At 57.2% G+C, this 19,817-nt stretch overlaps 1 protein-coding gene across 5 annotated transcripts in view; it reads right to left on the minus strand.

Moving 5' to 3' along the window:
• LINGO1 (leucine rich repeat and Ig domain containing 1) overlaps positions 1-19,817 on the minus strand; it is a 191,234-nt gene that overhangs the window by 151,083 nt on the left and 20,334 nt on the right. For 3 of the 5 annotated variants that reach the window (XM_059371780.1, XM_059371777.1, XM_059371779.1), the window contains exon 2: positions 17,622-17,736. The exons of 1 other annotated variant lie outside the window; for it this stretch is intronic. The gene's annotated coding sequence lies outside the window, so the exon portion shown is untranslated. Of the gene's footprint in view, positions 1-7,941; positions 8,065-17,621; positions 17,737-19,817 lie in introns of all 5 variants that reach the window. One more of the 5 variants, XM_059371778.1, reaches the window with a different exon arrangement.

The raw sequence follows: 19,817 nt of genomic DNA on the forward strand, positions 1-19,817 counted from the left end.
ATGAGGGCAGCAGGCCAGTAGGTCATGGAGCCCATGGCTCTTCAGAGGCTGCAGATGAAAAGAAGCTTGCTGACCCCGGGCTGAGCCCCGACCTTGCTCACGAAACTCATCGATCCACGCTCCTGGAGTTGTGGCCTCACCCTTCCCCCGGCTCCAACTGTCTATGGGGCCAAGTGGCCAAGAGGGTCTGGAGTCAGGGTCTAGTGTCAGGCCCTAAGGTTCCCCCTCAGCAGCTCCCAGGCCAGAGCCCCGGTGCTCCTGGTTCCTGCCGCAGAGAGGCCGAGAGCTTCAGTTGGAGTCACACAGCACATCAGGGCCGTGCTGGCACTGGAACACAGGTCATGAGCCACCTGTCCATCTGTAACTCTAACTGGAATCCCCCTCCCTGGACCTGGGGCTCAGGTGCGATGCAGATCATGAGTGGAGCAGAGCCACGGGCCCAATGCTCAGGTTATGGGCCTGCTTATTTCCGAGAACTCAGGATGGCAGGGCCTCAGGCCATGAAGGACAGGCCCAAACCTTCCCGTCTCCATTTCTCCATTTTCTCCCCAGGAATTTCTTCCCCAGTCTCCTTGGCCATGCCCATCAAGCTCCTGCTTGCATACTTCTGATGACAGCAAGCTCACCACCACTCAAAGCAGCCTGTGCATCTGTAACTCTAATTAGAATCCCCCTCCCTGGACTGAGCTCTGCTCTGGGGCAGCTGGTCCCCATTGCAGGCCAGGCTTTGGAGGGCAGGCTTCTGGCCCCTCAGAAATTTCTGGACAAGTGCTGCCCCCAAGCCTGTCATTTCCAGCTCGCAGATCCCAGTCCTCCCGGCCTTCCGCCTCCTGGTGTGTGTGCACCAAGTGTCCCTGGAGGGCTCCAGGCTGGACCACCGACTGGCTGGGTAGCTGAAGGCTAGCTCCTCCTATTCTCTGAAATGAGACCACTTGGATAAAGCCCTCACCCCCAGAGGCTCTGGCCGTGTGGCCCCATCACACTCAGCCAGGGACAGAGTGGCCCGTTCCAGATATGTCTGAGCCGTCCTAGTCATCAACTCCTTCACACCGACTTCGCCGCTCCTTGTGATAGAGCCTCCCCTACCTGGATCAAGGCTCTCCAGCACTCTCACTGATGTATTTGCCTCTCTAGGCCTAGAACATTTTGCAGGTGCGTCCCACGTGCCCATCACTAGAGTTAGGGAAGGCCTGTAACTTCATAATGTCTCCCTGACAGCTTGGCTTCTCTCTGAGGTTGGCCTCGGGCCAGAGGCTAGCGGCTGGAGAATCTCCTCCAGACCCTGGCCAGCAGCAGGCTCCCCACTGTCCCCCCAGATACCCGGTTCCAAGCCCCGATCCCTCCCTCGGCATTCCCACCATGCCTTCATTGTATCCCGCTGTCCCCGAGCCCCAGGCCTGGTGAGTTACAGCCCATCCATCCCTCCCAATGTCCCCGCCACTGCCACCATGGGCCCATATTACCGCGTGCACATCTGTCAGCCCTTGGCCGCCAACCGCCGCCACCGTTTCCAGGGAGACAGACTCGGTTTATGACATTATCAGAAAGTCCGGCCCCTCCCTCCTCCTCCCAACCCCTCCTACCGCCTCCCTTTATGAGGACAGAGATTTGGGCTGTAAATATCACCACATGTCTTCCCTGCAGACTCCAACGGGGCCTGAATGGGTGCCGCCGCTGAGGCCGCGGAACCCCACACAGGGAGCCGCAGCTAGCTAATGGACGTGTGAAGTCTTCTCTGGCTGCCCTGGCCACGTCCCACCACACCCAGGGCCACCGGAGAGTCCCCAGCCCCCATTCGTCCATGCACCATGCCCTTGCTGCCCTACAAGCCCTAAGACAGAATCTGCTCCCAGTAGAAGTGGCCTGGGGGATGGGCACCTGCCCTGGGCTTTGATGGGAAAAAGGAAAGGGAGCTGACCCCAGCTGAGCCCCCAGCTTGGGGGCCCCAACATTACAGGCCCTTTCCATATCAGCCACCAAGCCCTCTCCCAACAGCCCTGCAGGCAGCTAGCATGAGGAAAAAAAAAACAGAGACTCTAAGGTCACATAGCTGGTCAGTCTGTTGGGGAGCAGGGATTCGAACCCAAAACCATGGACTGTCAAGCTCTTCCCCACAGTCCTGGCTTCCCCAGGCCTGAGGGTTAAAAACCGGACATGTTCCAAGTGTTTTCACATGTTTCTATGCACTAATGTCATCCTCGGGGTGGCCCCCGGAGCCAGCACCACTAATTAACCCAATTTACAGACAGAACACTGAGGCCCAGGCAAGGCCATGGGACCAGCTTGCGGGTGGGGGAGCCAGGATGCAAAGCCAGGCAGGCTGGCCTCAGAGCCCAGCTCATGAGGGCTCTGCTCGGAGCAGCCTTCTAGCCTGACCAGGGGAGGTCTCCCCACCACCCCAGGGCGTTCGGCCCCTTCCTCAGAGCCCGCCCTGCAGAGACATCCCCCCACTGAGATAACATTGGAGGCCAGAAGGCCCAGCCCGGCCATACTGCAGACGTTTCCTGATGCCTTCCCACGCCCCCACCCCCTCACACTCCCCCAGGCTTCAGTCAGCTCCAAGGGCAGGGCAGGCAGGCGGTCAGTAGAGACAATCTGACTCCCAGCATCGCTATCCTCACAGTGGTTTCATGCACTCATGTGGGCCCTCTGACCCCACAGCCCACAAGCGGGCACACAACCCTCTCTCTCGGGGCCAGGACATGGTGGGGGGTGGAGGGCACCCCACCTGCGCACTCCCCAGGCGAGTAACCCCTGCACCGTCTCCCTAGGGCTGCTGTAACAATCACCACAGGCCGGTGACTTACAACACAGGGACTTAGCCTCCCCCAGTTCTGGAGCCCGATACTCAGAAACTGGTTTCCAGGGACCCAAACCATGGTATAGGCAGGGCTGGCTCCCTCTGGAGGCGTTCAAGGAGAATCCGAGCCCTGCTTCTTCCAGGATCTGGTCGGTGACTGTCAGGACTCCTTGGCCTGTGGCCACATCACGCCAGTCTCTGCCACAGTGGTCACTCAGCCTTCTTGTCTCTGTAGTCAAGCTCCTTCTGCCTCCCATTCTAAGGACGCCCATCCCAAGATCCTGAACGTCACCACGTCGACAGAGACTTTTGCCATACAAGGTAACTTGCCCAGGTTTGGGGGATTAAGACACAGATGATGTGTCTGGGAGGCATCCTTTAACCCACCACAGTCACCAACAAGCTATTGGACACCCACCCCAGACAACTCAGATGGACCTCACCCTGCCATGATCACAGTTGAGTGCCTCGTTTTACCCCAAGCCTGATCCTGCTGGCTTCTCCTTTCAGGTAATGGAATCCCTACCCAGCCCCCAAACCGTGGGGTCAACACTTAGCTCCCCTCTTTCTCTTACCCCCACCACTGACCCACCACCAGCAAGTCTTGTTGGGTTTACCTTCAAAATCGATCCAGAATCTGAACACTTCTCGCCACCCCCACGGCCAGCACCGTGGTGCAAGCCCCCAGCCCTTCCTCCCTATTTCTGCCGCAGCCTCCTCCTTGGGTACCTGCCTCCCACGATTTTCGAAACGCCACAGCCAGATGGGACCCTGAGACACAAGTCACACACCCCACAGTGACTGCTGTGTCACTCAGAGCTAACACAAAAGTCCTTACAAAGGTTCTGCAAGTTCTGATCATGATTGCTTTCCAGTATCAGCTCCCACCCTCTCTCCCCTTCCCCTTCTTCTCCTGCCACTAGAGCCTCCTCCCTGTTCTGCACACAGGCCAGGCCGGCTCCCACCTGGGAGTACTTGTTCCCTCAGCCTTCAACATTCTCCCCAGGTAGCCACAGGTCTCCTTTACCTCCTCCAGGTCTTTACCTCAAAGTCACCTTTTCAGTAGGGTACCCCTACCCTGCACATCTCCTCTCCCCCCTTCCCTGACGTTCTTCTACTTGACATTATCACCAACACAACACATGCCTTGCTTACCCATCTTGTTGAATGTTAGCTCCATGACGACAAGCCTCCAGGGTCCAGTCTCCCACAACTAGTGGGTTCTCAATAAATAATCATCCATTCATTCACTCCACAGAGAAGGACAGGATGGAGACACTGAGGAGGTACTGGGACCCCACGGTGAACGAGACACAGCCCCTGACAAGGCCCATCCAGGGTGTTAAGCACAGTGGCAGGGAAGCCCAGAGTGTCATGGGGGTTCAGAGTAAGGAGGGACCAACTAAGCCCAGGGGATTGGGGAAGGCTGTGCGTAGGAGGGCTCTGCAGGATAAGTAGGAGTTTACTGACTGGATGAGGAGAGAGTCTATACCTGGCAGAGGAACAGCACGTACAGAAACAGGGAACAAAATAATAAGACCAGAATAATAAGGGGCAGGAGTTGGAAATTCCCCCAAACTGTGGCCCCAGCCAGGGAGGCTTGAGCTCGCCATGTCATCATGGAGCCCCTGGTATACCCAGGACAGTGCTCCAAGGGAGGCGATCTTGGGAGAAATCAAAGCTAGCGATTTGCAATAAATGCCAGAGCGTGCTGCTTCACTGTAGCCAGGGGACAGGAGAGCGGGGATGGCCCCCTGTGGACCAAATTAAGTCCCCCAAAATTTCTATGCTGAATCGCCAACTCCTCACTAAGACTAAAATTATTTGGAGTAAGGAAATAATCAAAGTTAGATAAGTCAAGTCCTACTGTGATAGGATTAGCGTCCTATGAACACTAGACAGCAGAAAATCTCTTCATCCCTGTCTTTCTCTGTCATGTAAGCACACAAGAAAGCAGCCATCTGCAAGCCCGAAAGGGGGCTCCCCAGAATCTAACAGTGCTGGTGCCCTCATCTCAGACCTCCAGCCTCCAGAGCTGCGAGAAAATTACCATCTGTTGTTTAAGCCACCCAGTCTATAGAACCTTGTTAGAATAGCCAAGCAGGCTAAGGCAGGGGTGAAGTCAAGGGGAACTTCCTGGAAGAGACATGATTTGGGGTTGTCCTACGGCTCAGAGACAGGCCAGAGTCTGGCCAGCTAGAACTGTGGCCACACACCGGACCCCAGCCAAGGCTTATCCTTCACTAGACCTGAAAAGCCTCGGCAATTTCTTTGGAATTTAATTCCTCTGCTGAGGAGTACAGGGACAGGTGTGGGACTGAAGGAACTTCACATCTTCCAACAGCCAGACTCTCCGAGATGGAGGTAGGAGGCTGGGCTTCTGTGGCTCCTGAGCCCAGGATCCCAGGTTCCCTTTCTGCCCCCTTGAAAGGTAACCCAGTCTGGCCCAATCCAGTCAGGAGTCAGCCTGCTAGGGCTTCCCCCTCCCCATGTTCTCACCCCTAAGGGGGCTGCCTGCAAATGGAGACTTGGACTGGGCTCTGAATGACAGAAATGATTAGGATATACAGAGAGAGAGCAGGTCTATAAATAAATATACATTTTTATAAGACACGTTTAATTAAAGTGGATTAAAATTAATTTGCTTTAAGAAAATGAGAAGTGTCCTGGAGGATTTCAGAAGAAGGGCAGGAGTCCCTGAATCTAAAGCCTCCGTAGAAGGGCCTGGGAAGAGGGTGAGGGGGGCATCCCACTCCCCGAAAGTGGGCGGCGTCCTCAGAAGGAGGTGGATCACATTTACACGGCACTCTACACCACAGGTGGGTTCACTGGGGATGGCAGGTATGTTTAGACCCACTTTCCCAGGGGGATCTAAAGCCCAGAAAGAGCAGTGTTGTGCCCCGAGTTGCACAGCACGCCCATGGCAGGGCTCGGGAGGAAGCTACCCAGCTTTCTGCCAACCCTGAGCATTTCATTCATCTTCAGCACACCCAAAGTCCCTTACCCTCTGTGCCTCTGGCCTGAGCCGCTGCCCCCCAGGTGCCTTCTGTCGGCAGGGTGGGGCCTCTTACTCAGTGGCAATCTGGCTCCACCGGGAAGGCTGAGGGAAGAAGCCCGGGGGGTTGGGGACAGGAGGAAGAAAAGGAGAGGACCCGAAATCAACAAGCATCCCAGAATTTGAAGCAGTTTTTGGAGGAAAATGAGGCGCAGGTTCAGCTGTAGCAATTTGCTCCAGGGGAAAATTATGTTCCCATGCTCTATTATACAGAACAGAAGGAACATTTGGTGGGTTGAATACTTGTTAATTTATTTCTCTGTTTGTTAATGGGCCCGACACACGCGCATGCTCGTGGGCACACATGTGCGCATATCCGCGCGTACGCGCACGCGCGCGCACACACACACGCCATCAGCAGGAGATGGGCCCGAGGTTTCCTACCACCCCCTACCAAGCATCACGTCCAGAGGAAGGCCCTGTATGCGACTGAGGTGAGCTTCTCGTTTCCTCATCGAAAAAATGGACTTGGCAAGGAGATGATGACTCGACGTGTTAGAGCAAAGCCTTTGACCTTGGAAGTAGTGTGACGGGACGTGAGAAGCCGTTTTGAGAGCAGCTACAGACAAGCAGGTGTTCCAATACCAGCGGAGAGAGTGATGCTCCGCTGGGGGGTTCCTTGGCACCTTACACGAACCAAATCCAGACACCGACAGTGGTCATGCTTCCCCTGGGCCAGGATCCATCTCGGAAAATGGTGCCCTCACCAAGACTGTCACTCCGGCCAAACAGACAGCCCACCCCAGGGCAAACTCCATGTCTCCCACCCCCCCACCCCCCCAGCCATGACCCCAGTGCTCTCCTCTAGACTGGCCCTGGCCTCCACGCTGGGCTCCCTGCTTTCCCTGCCACAGACTCTAATCCATTCTCTCCCCACAGTGGCCAGATTTGAAAAGCACAAATCAGATCCTGTCACTCTCCTGCTTAGCACTCTCCTGAGCTCCCCACTTCACTCTGAATAAAACCTGCTCCTCCGTAGGGCCTCTGAGCCCCCCTCTCTTTTACCCACCCCCACTTCCCCCCCTCCCTCCTTCCCCAACCTCCTGCCAAGCTGTCTTCCTCCTGGTTTCTGAACACACCCAGCTCCTTCCCACCACCCGGCCCTTGCCTAACGGTCCTGCCCACCTGGAATGCCATCTCTTCTCAGACTTGCGATCCCAGCTGCACTGACGTCTCTTCAGGGAGGCCCGCCTGGATGCCTCTTGCTCCTCAGCCTACCCGAGCCAATTCCCCTCCCAATTCCATCGCAGTATGATGTGACCCACGTTATTTGTGGCCTGGCTCACTGTCCCTCCCTCGAGAACCGACACCACCTGAGGGCAAAAGTGTATACCCTTCCAGGAGCTGCTTTCCAGGACTAGAGCAACACTTGGCATCCAGGACAGGGTTTCATACTCCTTTGGGAAGGGAGTGAGAGAGTGAATGGATAGTCAGGTCTAGGTAAGAGCGGCTGGTAAGAAGGGGCCAGGGCGCCCTGTGCCCAGGGTCTCCGGCGCCCCTCCTCTTCAGCTGAGGAGAGGGAGGAGTTGGAGACAAGCCCTGCAGAGCAGCACCCGTGATCCAGGACCCTTCCTCCAAACATTAGGAAGCAGTTACAGGGTGTGCGTCCTGAACCAACCACTCTACACAACTTCCCCGTCGTCTCTCACCTGTCCCTCTGCTGCCTCACGGGCTAACACAGGACCCTCTTCCCCAGACTGTTGCATGGGGGAATGCGACCGTGCTCTCAGAAATGAGAGGCGAGGGTGAGGCTAACAAGAGCCCCCTCTCACAGGGGAGGAAGCTGGGAAAGACTGGGGGGTGGCCTGGGTGCCAGAACCCAACACAGCTCTGCATGATTCAGACCCCACACTCCGTTCTCTGTGCGGGTCACACCTGGGCTGGGAGTGGGAAATGGAACCCAGGAGGCCTTTCTCCACCACCAGCACCTTCGAGGTGGTGTTCAGAGTGTGAGCTGGCTCAGCCTCCCTTCCCCAAGTTCAGCACAAAGTGAGGAGGCAGCAGGGAGAGAGCCGGCTGGGGAGAACAGCGCAGCCCCCAGCCCTTCCCATGCGGGAGGCAAAGGATCTAGGGAGGAAGCACTTACCCCAAGCTGAGGGGTAAACTGAGACCAGTCCGTGTAGAGACTCCCAGAGTGATCTGAGGTGGAGGGGCAGGCAAGCCTGAGTCCTGGGAGGTGCAGGAGGCCGGAGAGGAAGGGCAGGACCACCTAGAGGAGGAGAAGGAACTACTATCTGGCGGGTACTGCCCCTCCCCACCTGGCCAAGGGCGCAGAGCTGGGGGAGAAAGCAGGGCTCCAAAGGTCCTGGTGTAGGTGCTCTAAGGACAGATCTGGAGCCTGCTCACTTCCACTCAACTGGCTGATGGGAGTGGAAGGTCATCACTGAAAGTCCAGAGGCCTGGAGGCAAGGCTGCCCTGGCAGAGACCCTGCTCGGGACCAGCTAATGAGTGATCGTGGCTGCCCGCGGCCAAGGTGCCTTCCGCTTACAGCCGGTGCACATTAAGAATTATTCCTCCTGCGAGCAAACAATTTGTTACAATCTCCATCGCACGCTTTTCCCGGCTGGGCGCCCTCCCATACATCCTGGATTAATCCCGGAAGTCACTCCATTCATTTAGGACATGCCTGAGTGTGCCTCCTCTTTTATTAGGGAAATTTTTCATTGTTTTGAAGCCCTCATAGGTTTTAATTTGGGGCTGAGATTTTAAAGCCTCCCTCAGGGACAGAGACTGGAGTAGGCTTGGGGCTGGAAGGCTCCCTCTGTCCACAGCAGGGGCCACCTGACTATCTGATAGAGAGGAGCGCGCTCATCTCTTCAGGAAGCCAGGGACGCCAGACCCCAGTGTTGTGTGATACTGGGACATGCCCACAACTCTGAGCCTCCCCAAGAGAGACAAAACCAGCGTGTCCTTTTAACTGAGCTCACTCAGAAAAGTCTGTCATCACCTCTAAAACCACAGTGTGGGGCCACTGAAAAGGCACGAAGTCTGGAGTTCAGATTTGAAATGTGAACCGGGACGGGTGAGTCACTAGCCTCTCTGAGCCTAGTTTCCAGGGCCCTAGGCCGAGGCTAAGTGCCAGCCCCCTCTCTGGGCTGTTGTGTAAGCCCAAGTTCAGAGCAAGTTTGACTCAACCTGGCACATAGTAGGTGCTCAGTAAGGGGGAGCCCCCCAGCTCTCCCATCCTGCCAGAGACCCCTTCCACTTCTCCAGCTCTTAGTCTCTTGACCTTGAGAAGCCAAACTGCCTGATTGCTTCACCCTGGCTCGGCACTGTCCTTGGACTGACCCCCACCTCCAGTCAGAGCTTCCCCACAGGCCTATCGGGGGCAGCTGCCACCAGCCCCCGCCCCCAGGCCTCACCTCAGGCCTTCATCTCCCACCTGAGGGCCTGCAGCCCAGGGAGTCCTGTCTGTACAGGAACCCTAGGCTGAATCCCCACCCCTCCCCACAGGCTCCATGCCAAGCTCCTTGCTGGAATCTAGGCTGCGAGTTTGCTGTCCCCTTATGTGAGGAGAAAGCTGTCCCACTCCCAACTCCCCTACCCCCACCAGGGTTCCAGGACCAGGACCTCTCTGGGCTTTGACCTATACACCCACCAGTCCCCCACCCTCCCACTGCCTGCTTTTAGGAACTCACAACCTGTTTGGTCTTTGCTCACACTATCCCCTACCAGGTGCTCCACCCGCTTCCCAAATCCTCTCAAACATTAAGGTCTGACCTTCCTCCAGGAAGCCCTCCCTGACTTCTCTCCAGCTCCCATCTCCCTTTCCTGAGGCTCAGAGCCCATCTCCTCAGGCACTCTAACTACATACACATTGCTACCTAAAAGCAGGGACAGTGACACCTATTCACTTTGTGGCCACCAAGTCCAGGCAGAGCCCCCTGGGTTCTCAGGAAGAATGGGCTCATTAAATGATTCGGGGGGAAGGGCACAGAGGAGTCCCACAGATGAAGTACACAAACGTGAGAAGGGTATTGTTCTGCCTGTTATGTAGAGGTTAAGAGAGATGAAGCACTTGTCCAAGAGGTGGGGCTGGGATGTCCACAGATCCACATTCCACATACATGGCCCCGTCAGCCGCCCTCCACTGCGTACAAGCCATCATCCTCACCTCAGTTCCACTGTTCTGCTCCTGGTGCTACCCAGGAGGAAACGGAGGCCTGGAGAGGCGTGTCATGTGCTCAAGAACACACAGGTGGTCAGCGCGCCTGAGGTCTCCCCAGAGGCCCACCCTCTCCCCGGCTGCCAGGTGGCCCCCTCCCAGGCCCCAACCAGAACAGCATACCCTCCCAATTACTGGCCCAGCCCCAGGGCTCCAGAGAGCGCCTGCATGGTCGGCTGGCCTTTCTGAGGGGCCCGGCTCTCACAGTGCTGGGTGTGTACACAGACAGCCTCACTGCGGTGGCTTCCAGAAAGTAGGACATTCTGCGGGAGGGGGTGGCCGGTGTGGGCTGAAAACACTTCCGCCACCCTCCACGCTGCCTGGACAGCGAAGCCATCCATGGCAGGTCTCTTCAAATGACCTTGGCAACTCCTAGGCCTAGACCCTCCAGGCTAGGGGTAAAGGCCTGACCCGCCCACTGAGGGGAGGGTTTTGGCCAATGTATTTCCCCCCTCCCCACCACCCAGCTCCTTTCTGCTCAGCGACCTGGAAGGCCTTGGTGGTCAGGGGAAAACAAGCCCCTTTGAGCAAGAACTCCTCTCCACGTCGAGGGGTCCCCTCACTTGACTGAGCCTCTTCCCCATCTGTGAGTAGGGTTCGGACAGGAGCTGCCTCTAATATCCACGGCACTCAGGGAAGCGAGGCTGCCTGTCTCCGGCAGAATCTGAGGGTGCTCCCTTCCCAGGACACCTAGCAGATACTCAGTCCCTACCAGGCCAGCTGTGGCCTCCCAGGAAACTGGGGGTGCTGGGGTGGGGAGGCCAGGCCACAGGGCAGGTAGACACACCCCACCACACAGCAACAAAGCCATCCTGGGACATCACCAGAAGAGCCAGGGGCGGGGTAGCAGGGAACCTGCCATCTCACTAGCCCCACCATCTGGCTGCCACCCGCCCCCCACCCCGCACTAGGTCCAGGCCACATCCGTTCCAGAGGCCCACCCCGCCTCCTCCCCGCCTCCTCCCAGCTCCATGGGGCAGGAGGGCAAGAGCGCAGGGTCCCTTGAGGAAGACAGAGAGGTCCTTGCAGAGGGCGCTGGTGCATTCAGCTCAGCCTGGGGCCAGAGGGGCTTAAAGGCTGAGGGGGCTCATGTGGAGACAGTTCCCCCTCTTTGCCCTCCCCGCACCAACCCCCACCCCACAGAGCCACTGTTCCCCAGGCTGGGGTGGCCTCCCCCCCCCCCCCCCCCCCGCCCGCCACCTTCTCGCTGGCAGCTCAGGCTCCACCCGCCTCTCCAAACCCAGCTCAAGCCCTTTTCTTACTCAGAAGAGCCTCTTGATTGAAAAGGCCTCCAAGGCATCTCACAAATAAGAATCCTTTAATTGGGAAGTTGTTCACTTCTCAAAGAGGAATTTTAATTTGGCTTCCCCACCATCTTCTCTGCCTGAAACCTGGGGACTAAACACAAAGGCTAACCAAACCAAGCACCTCAGCACCCCTTCCACGCCCGCAGAGCACCCTAGAGGCAGAGGTAGGAGTGGCAGCGGCCACCCCCCACCCCGCACGGATCCCCAGAACCCTCCATCCATGACTGTCGAAAGGTCTCAAGCCTCCCCCTTTGGGTCCACCTGCCCCGCGTTCCTCTCAGCACCCCACACTCAGAACTCGGGGTGAGGGCAACTCACAGGGCCCCAACTGCTGGGTTCCCAGAGCCCAACGCCCCCTGCATAACCGCTCGTAACCCCCTCTACCACCCTCCATCACACTGGCCTGGTAGCTGGTGACTTAGAATGGTGTTTACTGAGTATTTACTATGGGCCGGACCCTGCTCTAAGCCCTTATGTGCACCGGCCTACTTAATCCACACAAGGTGAATGCTGTTATTACTCCCGATTTGCCGATGAAAACACTAAGGCCCAGAAAGCTAAAGTGAACAGCCTGAACTCATACCTTTAGCAGGAGGCCTAGTTTGAACTGGATCCCAGGTGGGCTGACTCCAGAGGGGCCCATAACCTTCACCCCCACCCCTGCCCCTGCTCACCCATGGCCTATGAGCTCCTTGAAGGCCTGAATCGTAACCCTCTCATCTCTTTATCCTTGGGAGAGCATAGGGCCTAGCAAAGAGCCACAGCTAATAAAACACCCACAGAGACAACAAATGAAAAGGAACAAAAGCAAAGCGCCTTCCTATTCATTCTCTCCCTAGTACACGGGGCAGGGGGCAGGCAGGTAGACTGAGCTGCCCCCCAGAGAAAGCAACTGCCCCAGGTCACCCATCCGGGGGGCGCAGAGGCCAAGGACTTCTTCCCAGCCTGACTCTGTGTACCTGCCTTCCATCTGGCGTGTACAAGGACTGGCTTGTTGGGGGCACACCCTGGGAACTACGTTCCTGGGTCCCTGTTAACACCCCGAGCTGAAGCAAACCTCCTCTAAGGAGTCCTGGTCTCAGTGCTGACATAGAAATCCCTCTTGGGGACTGGAGCAATCTTGACACTCCCCTTGCTTACCTCATGGCATGTTCACCACCACCAAAGCAGCCTGGTCCACCATGGTCATTGCTACGGAAATCCCAGGCCACCTGCGCGCTGTTATGAGTTGAATTGTGCGCCCCCACTGCCCCCGCCGCCAATGGACATGTTGAACTTCTAAACCTCAGGGCCTCAGAGTGTGAGCTTATCGGGAAACTGGGTTACTGCAGGTGTAATTAATTAATTAGGGTGAGCTCATAGTCGAGGGGGGCACTTAATCTCATATAGCTTTATGCCCTTAGAAGAAAGTGAGATTTGGACAAGACCTAGAAGAAAGATGATATGGCCAGACAGAGGAAAAACAGCCATCTACAATCCACAGATGTCGTCCAGTCCTGTTGACACCATGTCTCTTGATTTCCAGCCTCCAGAGATGGGAGACAGCATATTTCTGCATAACCCCCCGATGTGTGGTGCTTTGTACACCAGACCCAGCATCTGCGACAGCCACACACCCGGGTTTTCATGCTGACTCAGGCCTGCAGCAGCCGTGCGGCTCTGGACGGGCCCGGCCTTCCCTAAACCCTGGCTTGTTCCCATCATCCTCACACAGCGCTGGGCCCCCAGCAGGGCCCCCATGAGCCTGCAAGAATGGACGGGATCCCAGCATCCACCCTCCACTGGGCTGCAATAAGGAGGAAATGAGGAATGGACCATGCTCTTGAAACACCCTGGTGCTGACTAGGTCAGCAGAGATGCCCAGAGGGCCAAGCATGTGGCTGCGACCACGGTCTGAACATAGTGGGAGCTGCTCCAGGCAGGCGGGTATAGCGGGGGGGGTGAGTCCTCCCTCAGGCCACAGACCTCACCCGAGTCCCCACGCTTTGCCAAGACCCCTTGCCCACCACGAGTAGGAAAGCAGAGCTCCCGGGTGCCCAACACGGCCCCCGGCCCATTGGAGCCGATGGAGACCCACCCACGGAGGCTTCCAGGAAGCAGGTTCAGTTGAGTCCGCACAAGGAGGAGCTGGGTCCACAGCAACGCTGCCTCCGGCGCTTGGGCTGGCCTGGAGAGAGCGAGGTCCCCATCCTGGCCAGAGTGGAAGGAGAGGTCAGAGGCCAAGCTCCCAGGGACCTCGGCACTCCCCTCAGCATGAGTCTGGGCTGACCTGGCACAGTCCCAGCCAGCTGACCCTCAGAAGTGACGATGGGGCTCGTCAACCATCCAGATTCCTGGGTTCCCCTGATGACTCTGGATCAGAGGTCCTGATGGGCCCCTGACACAGAGCCAGGCTTGGGCCCCCGGCCCAGAGAGCTCCAGGGCTTGCGCCCAATTCCATTGGCAAGAGCTTGGATAATGGGGCAGGGGACTGAGGCAGGAGATGGGAACAGGGCAAGATAAAGACAAGGTGAGGATAATAACAGCAAATGATGGGGTAGCACCCTAAAGAAAATGTACAGCCATTCAAAGGGGCCAAAGTGTACCCACTTTGAGGGGGGGAGGTGTTCTGGAAGAGGTGGGATTTGGCTGGTGGAGAGAAAAGCTTTCCGGAGAGAGGTCATGCAAGGTGAGACCGAGCCTGCTGTGGGTGGGGGTGGGGAACAAGAGTCCCCTGCGGGTAAGGAGGACAGGAAAGGCCCTGAATGCCCAGGAGGAGGAATCTGGAGCTCCACCTGAGACAGCAAGGAGCCCTGCAGGCATGTTGTGGAGGAGCCTGGCATGAAGGCAGGCCTGCAGTGACCACCAGGTGGACTCAGGGGTGGCTGGGCTGCTCCAGACTCCCCGGCTGAGGTTCCCCTTGTGGGGACAGAGTGAGAAGCTTGGGCCCAGCATCAGCACGCTGCTCCCTGCCCACAGCAGCCCTGAAGGATGTTACAAAATGGCGGTGCCAACCGTGAGGCCACTGGGGAGGAGCAGCTGGGAAGGTCGCTGGCGGCATTCCCTCTAGGCTGGTCATTCCAGAGGGCTCATCCGTCGCAAGGCTGGAGTAACAGGCACCCCCAAGGGCTGGAACCCCCCCATGGGCTGAGACCTGGTCCAGCCCCAGAAACTTTAAAACACCCCCCCCCCGCCCCCCCCCCCTCCCTCCAGCACTCGCCCAGCCCCAGCCCCTGCCTCCCCTGCAGCCTCAGAGACCGGAAGCCTGCCCAGACCCGCCCAGACCCGCCCAGCCCCCCAGCCCGGAGGATGCTGGCTTCTCCAGGGCACCACCTCCAGGCAGCCCTCTTCCAACTATTGGCTCTTCCAACTATTCCTCAGCTCGCCCCTCCATCAGTCAGAGGCTGCTCCACCCACCCTGTTCTCAGGCTCTGATCTCCCCTGGCCCGAAGCCCATCCTCAGGCTGTCACAGCCAGCCACACTTCCCCGCTGAGGCCTGGCCTGCCATCTCTCTCCTGATGGAGGCTGGGACCTCCTAACCACCAACCAGCCTCTACTCTCCCCCCCCAACCCCCATAGCCTTGTCCCCAGGAGCCAGTGAGCCGTAGCCCCTGAGCCACAAATCACCTCCATCCATCCTAACTCGAGGCCCTGCACAGTCCTATTTCTTGGCCCCTCTTCCCCACCAGCTGCTCCCAGCTCAAGGCTTGTCCCCTCCCCTCGGGTCTCTCCGCTGCAAGGGCACCTCACCTGAGATGCCTTTTCCTGACCAGCCTGCAGAGAATGGCTTCCCCTGCCCGTCCACTCCCCTTTCCCGCCTTATTTTTCTCCATGGCACTTTTACTCCCTAAGGTTATACGATGAATTTACTTAATCTGGTTTTTGGGTTTTTTTGTTTTGTTTTGTTTTGTTTTGTTTTTGTCTAGTCTGGAGTACTGAGGATGGGCCCGGAGCTCAGAAAAGCCTCCTGAAAGTGACACCACACGCCCAGTCTCCATCCCTGGCTCTCCACTTCCCGCCAAGGGGATGAAGGAAGGCTCTGATTCGGGAGTCGGTAAATGCCCAGAGCCTCTGTGCACCCTTCCTTCAAGGTGGAGACACCAGCGGGGCTCGCCAGACAGAGAGGCTTGATTTTAATGTCCCGGAGCCCACCAGTGAGCGAGAAGTCAAGAGCTGCAGCCCCTGGGCCCCTAAGCCTTGCCTGTCCTTCCCCTGCCCTGCCATCCTGCACCCTCCCCTCCAACCGCAGGAGCACCAGCGGACTGGGCAGGGGAGCTGGCACAGGAGGCAAGGAGGGAGCAAGGCAAACCCTGGCTTCCTCCAGCTGTTCAGAGCTTCGCTGGGTCAGGTCTCAGCACCCCCTGCCCCGGCACCCCTCAGAGGCCCCCTGGGACTATCCCTGCACCCTCCTAGGTAAGGCACCCGCCTAACCCTCCAAAGCCCCCTGCTTCTACACCTTTGCTCCGCCTGGGCCTTCCCCCTCCCCCAAACCATCAGAACCCCACATACGTCTTCCCGCTCGAGCAGGTCCTATTTGTAATGACACACGGTTGGAAGCCATCAAAATATGTAACAGAGAATTGTTACCCATGCTGCTGTACACACAGGCTGGAACATTATGCTGCCATTAAAAATCGCATTACAGAAGAGTACTTCATGATGGGAAAACTATCTTGGTATAGTATGAAGAACAAAAGGCGGGTTAGAACACAGTAAGTACAGTCTGATCCCAATTATGTCATAAATACATATTTGGTAAAAGACTGACAGGCAAAACACCCAAATGCTCGTGTTTTCTATAGAGAATGTGTGCTGTTTTTGGGGGGGGGGCGGGGTTAATAATCAGAAACATAGAGCATTTTAAAAGAATCCGTTAGCCTTCATGGTTCAGCCCAGGCATCCATTCCAGACCCAGTGAGGGAGCAGCCTATGCCCAGCATTAGTTCCCTAGTCTATCTCTGTCTGCTGAGCTTCCTGCTGCCTGGGGCTGTCCCCCTGGGCAGCGGGGAGGACATTGTGGCCCCTGACAAGGTTGGGGGCAGGGCCCAGCCTCCCTGCCTCCCTGATGCCCCTGCACACAGCCCTCCCATCGCCCTTGGCGGCCTTGAAAATAACCCTGAACACATCCCCTCTCCCTGTCTCCCAGCAGCAATTACAGGTTAAACCAGAGGGGCTAATTAGCGCTCGATCCACCCAGAACTGACTGATTAGCAGGAATATTTCGATAGAGAAAACTAGACTTCAAAGTGAGGCTTAGAGTTCGGAAGGAAATCCAGCCTTGGCATCCTGCCACACCCACCAGCTTCCTGGGTGGGAGGTGGGAGTTGGCTAAGCCTCGGCCACACCTTCCCGTCACCTAATCCTTCAGGAAAAGTGGTTCAAGGCCCATGGCCCTGCTGAGCCTCTGGGTTTTCTCCCTCTGAAAATAGGGATAACATTCCAGTCTACCCTGCTGCCTCCAGCCATCCCCTAGCATTCCTTCTCTTTAGTAAAATCTCTCTGCAGCCTTCTGGTGGATCCCAGAAGCCTGTCAAGAACAGCAGATTGGCCCAGATAAAGAGTAGAAGTCACTTATCCAAGGTCATAAGCAAGCCAGGAGTCAGCACCTGGCAGCCTGGCAGCACCCCAGGTCCCCTTCCTTCCCCATCTACCATTTCTTCAGGACTCGCCTCACATGGGATGCACTGGGAGGGCCTTGTCACCTTCCACATTCTGAATATCCTCTGTTCCTCGTGATTCAGTCCAAGCCAGCCACTCTACTCACGCAGAGACAAGGTCACCTGGCTGCCAGTACTTGTCACATGGACACACCTGAGCCTGAGCATCCTCCTGCCCTGAAGGCATCTGGATCTGTGCACTGACTCTGGCTGAGAGCTCCGGTAAACTCCACAGGCTAGGGTCTGTGCCAGTGTCACTTGACAGTTTCTTGAGCCCTGACCTGCTCAATCCACACGTTCCCACTCCCTCCTGAAGTCACGCACACATCTGGTCAACAATGTGACCGAACCAAGGCCAGATCCCCTTGGCTCGCTATCGGTGACCTCCCATACCACATGAGGACCTGTCAGCCAGCGTGTCCATGAAACCATGTTTTCAGAACACCCCAGGATTGGGATCTCAAGGGCCAACAGAAGGGGGCACTGCCACATCAAACCGCCCGGACTTGGCTTCACATAGGGCGGGAGAGGGGGGGCACCCCCAGAAAGACTGCTCTTCTGTGGCTTCCCTGCAGCCTCTCCCTTGGGGACCCCACACCTTCCTCCATGGCTGCTGCCACCCCCACTCTGCCCTGCGCCCCACAGTGGCGTCTTACCTCAGGTCAGGCAGGCGTTTGGGAAATGCAAGTGGGCTGGGGTCAGCCTGGGATTGGCTCAGTCGCCCTCTTTGCCTGTAGGCAGCGGAGCCTCACAGCCTGTGGGCACAGGAGGCTGTGGGAGAAAGAGATGATCTGTCAGCCAGATCCAGGCCACAGGGGGCGCAATTCTAGGGAGTGGGGCAGGGGGAGGGGGCCCAGGCACACAAATAGGTCTGATTGCACCTGGATGGGCAATAAACACACATCACATACACACATACACACACACACTCTCACTCTCTCTCTCTCTCTCTCACATGCCACCAGCTGGGGCAGGTGAGGCCCTTGGGAAGGGTGGGGTTTCTGGCCCCAAGTTGGGGGTGGGGTTCTGAATACGATTCCCCACCCACTGGCTCTATGACCTTGGGACAATCAGATCTCTGAGCCTCACTTCCCTTCTCTGTAAAATGAGGATACCGGTGTTCTTGCCTGGTCCGCTGGGAAGATAAACAGAGAGAAGGGGTCCCCTGCCTGGCGCTCAGTGGTATCCAGCCAGCACCTGGCCCAGGAGGCAGGCCTAGAGAGGGGTGCAGGCAGAGCCCCCTGGGGGGGTCTCTCTTGGAGACTGAGCTTCCTGATTCCCAGGGACCCACCCACCCACCCTTTCCTTCCCCACCTCTCCTGATTTATTCCTTCACCATATAGTCTCCAAGGGCAATTTCCATGAGTGGGGAGTGGTCCTGAGGGGCTCCGTCTCCTTGGCAAGGCCCCCAGACACAGGCCTCAGGCTGGAAGTTCAAGAAGGCAGCTCTCGAGCATGCCAGCTATGCAGCCTGGGCCAAGCTCCCTCCTGCGCCCTGGTTTCCTCCACCTCTCAGATGAAGGCCCGAGCCCCTTCCAGAGCCATTGCCAAGAGGTGCCCATCTGATCAGTGCTTCTCAAAGTGTGTGCAGGCCCAAGGGGAGTCTACGTGGTACACAGACAAATGCTTTTATTTTCACAGATATGTGTTTATTCTTCCGTGTATCAAAAATAACAATAATATTAGCAATACATCACAGCAGTGACTTCACGGATGTGTGGCTTGGGGAGCGCTAAGAAACCCACTTTCAAATATGAGTCAACACAAAGGCAAGGACTAGGAAAACATGAGTACAAGTGGCCTCCAGTGGGGGCTCAAGCCCGAGACGATGGGAAGGAGAGGCGGAAAGCGGGCCTCTCACCTGGCCTGGTTTCCAGCTGCCCTCCCCAAGGGTAAGCAGCAACCTGCCTTCCTGGAGGGTCAGGCTGACGCCTCATTCCCCTCTTGGTTCCCCACGTTACACCGTCCAACACAGGCCTAGGTCTGTAGGAGGACTCACGAGGCCTTCCAGATGGGATGCATGGAAGGAAGCTTGGGTTGATGGGGTGCAAAGATGGCTGCCATCATGTAGGCAGAAGATGGCCTCTTGAAAGAGGCAGCAAAGGCCTCTGGGTCCCTCTGAAGATCAATATTCTGTCAAGTCCAAGATGTGAATGGTGGAATTTCTCACTTACATAGAAGGTTAAGATGGAGGGACTCTTGGGAGGCCAACGTCTTCTTGTTTCGTAGGCTGCCAACCTCTCGAACAATGAGGCAGGGAAATGGGCACTGAGCAAGTTTCTGGGCCCACTAAGGCTTTCCTGACCTGACAACAGAGCTATGGGCAGGGTAGATCCTATAACATAGAACTAGCTTAGCTCCACAGTTAGCCAGCCCCAAACTCCACCCTGGGCTGCCAGCAAGCCCCAGCCCTGCCTTCCAAAGGCGGCTGTTCCTAAAGGACAAGATAGGACATAGGGGTGCCAGCCTGGGACAGACTGGTAACCAGAGCCTGGCCATTCCCTCAGGCCTGAGTCCTCCAAGCCAGCCCTAGCCAGGCAGAGGTGCCCCCGGTGGCTGCCCAAGCTGGCTCCAGGTAGACTGGCATAAGCCAGCCAGGCCCAAGCCAACCCAGGCAACCCTGCTCCTGGCAGGCCTCCAAACCACCTGGCTGGGGGCCCTGAGCCCAGTTCCCCCTGAGCCCGGCAGGGCAAGCCATTTCCACAGTGCCACCCCAAGCCCCCAGCTGCCATGTTCCAAGATAATGAATGGGCCTCCGGCTTCCTTCTCCCCAAACCTTCCTGAAGCTCCCACTCTCCTCAGCGGCATCATAAGGAGTTGCTATGGCAATGGGACCACAGGCAGAGCATGAC

Source organism: Mustela nigripes, chromosome 13 (genome assembly GCF_022355385.1).
Source record: "Mustela nigripes isolate SB6536 chromosome 13, MUSNIG.SB6536, whole genome shotgun sequence".
Taxonomy (NCBI): Eukaryota; Metazoa; Chordata; class Mammalia; order Carnivora; family Mustelidae; genus Mustela; species Mustela nigripes.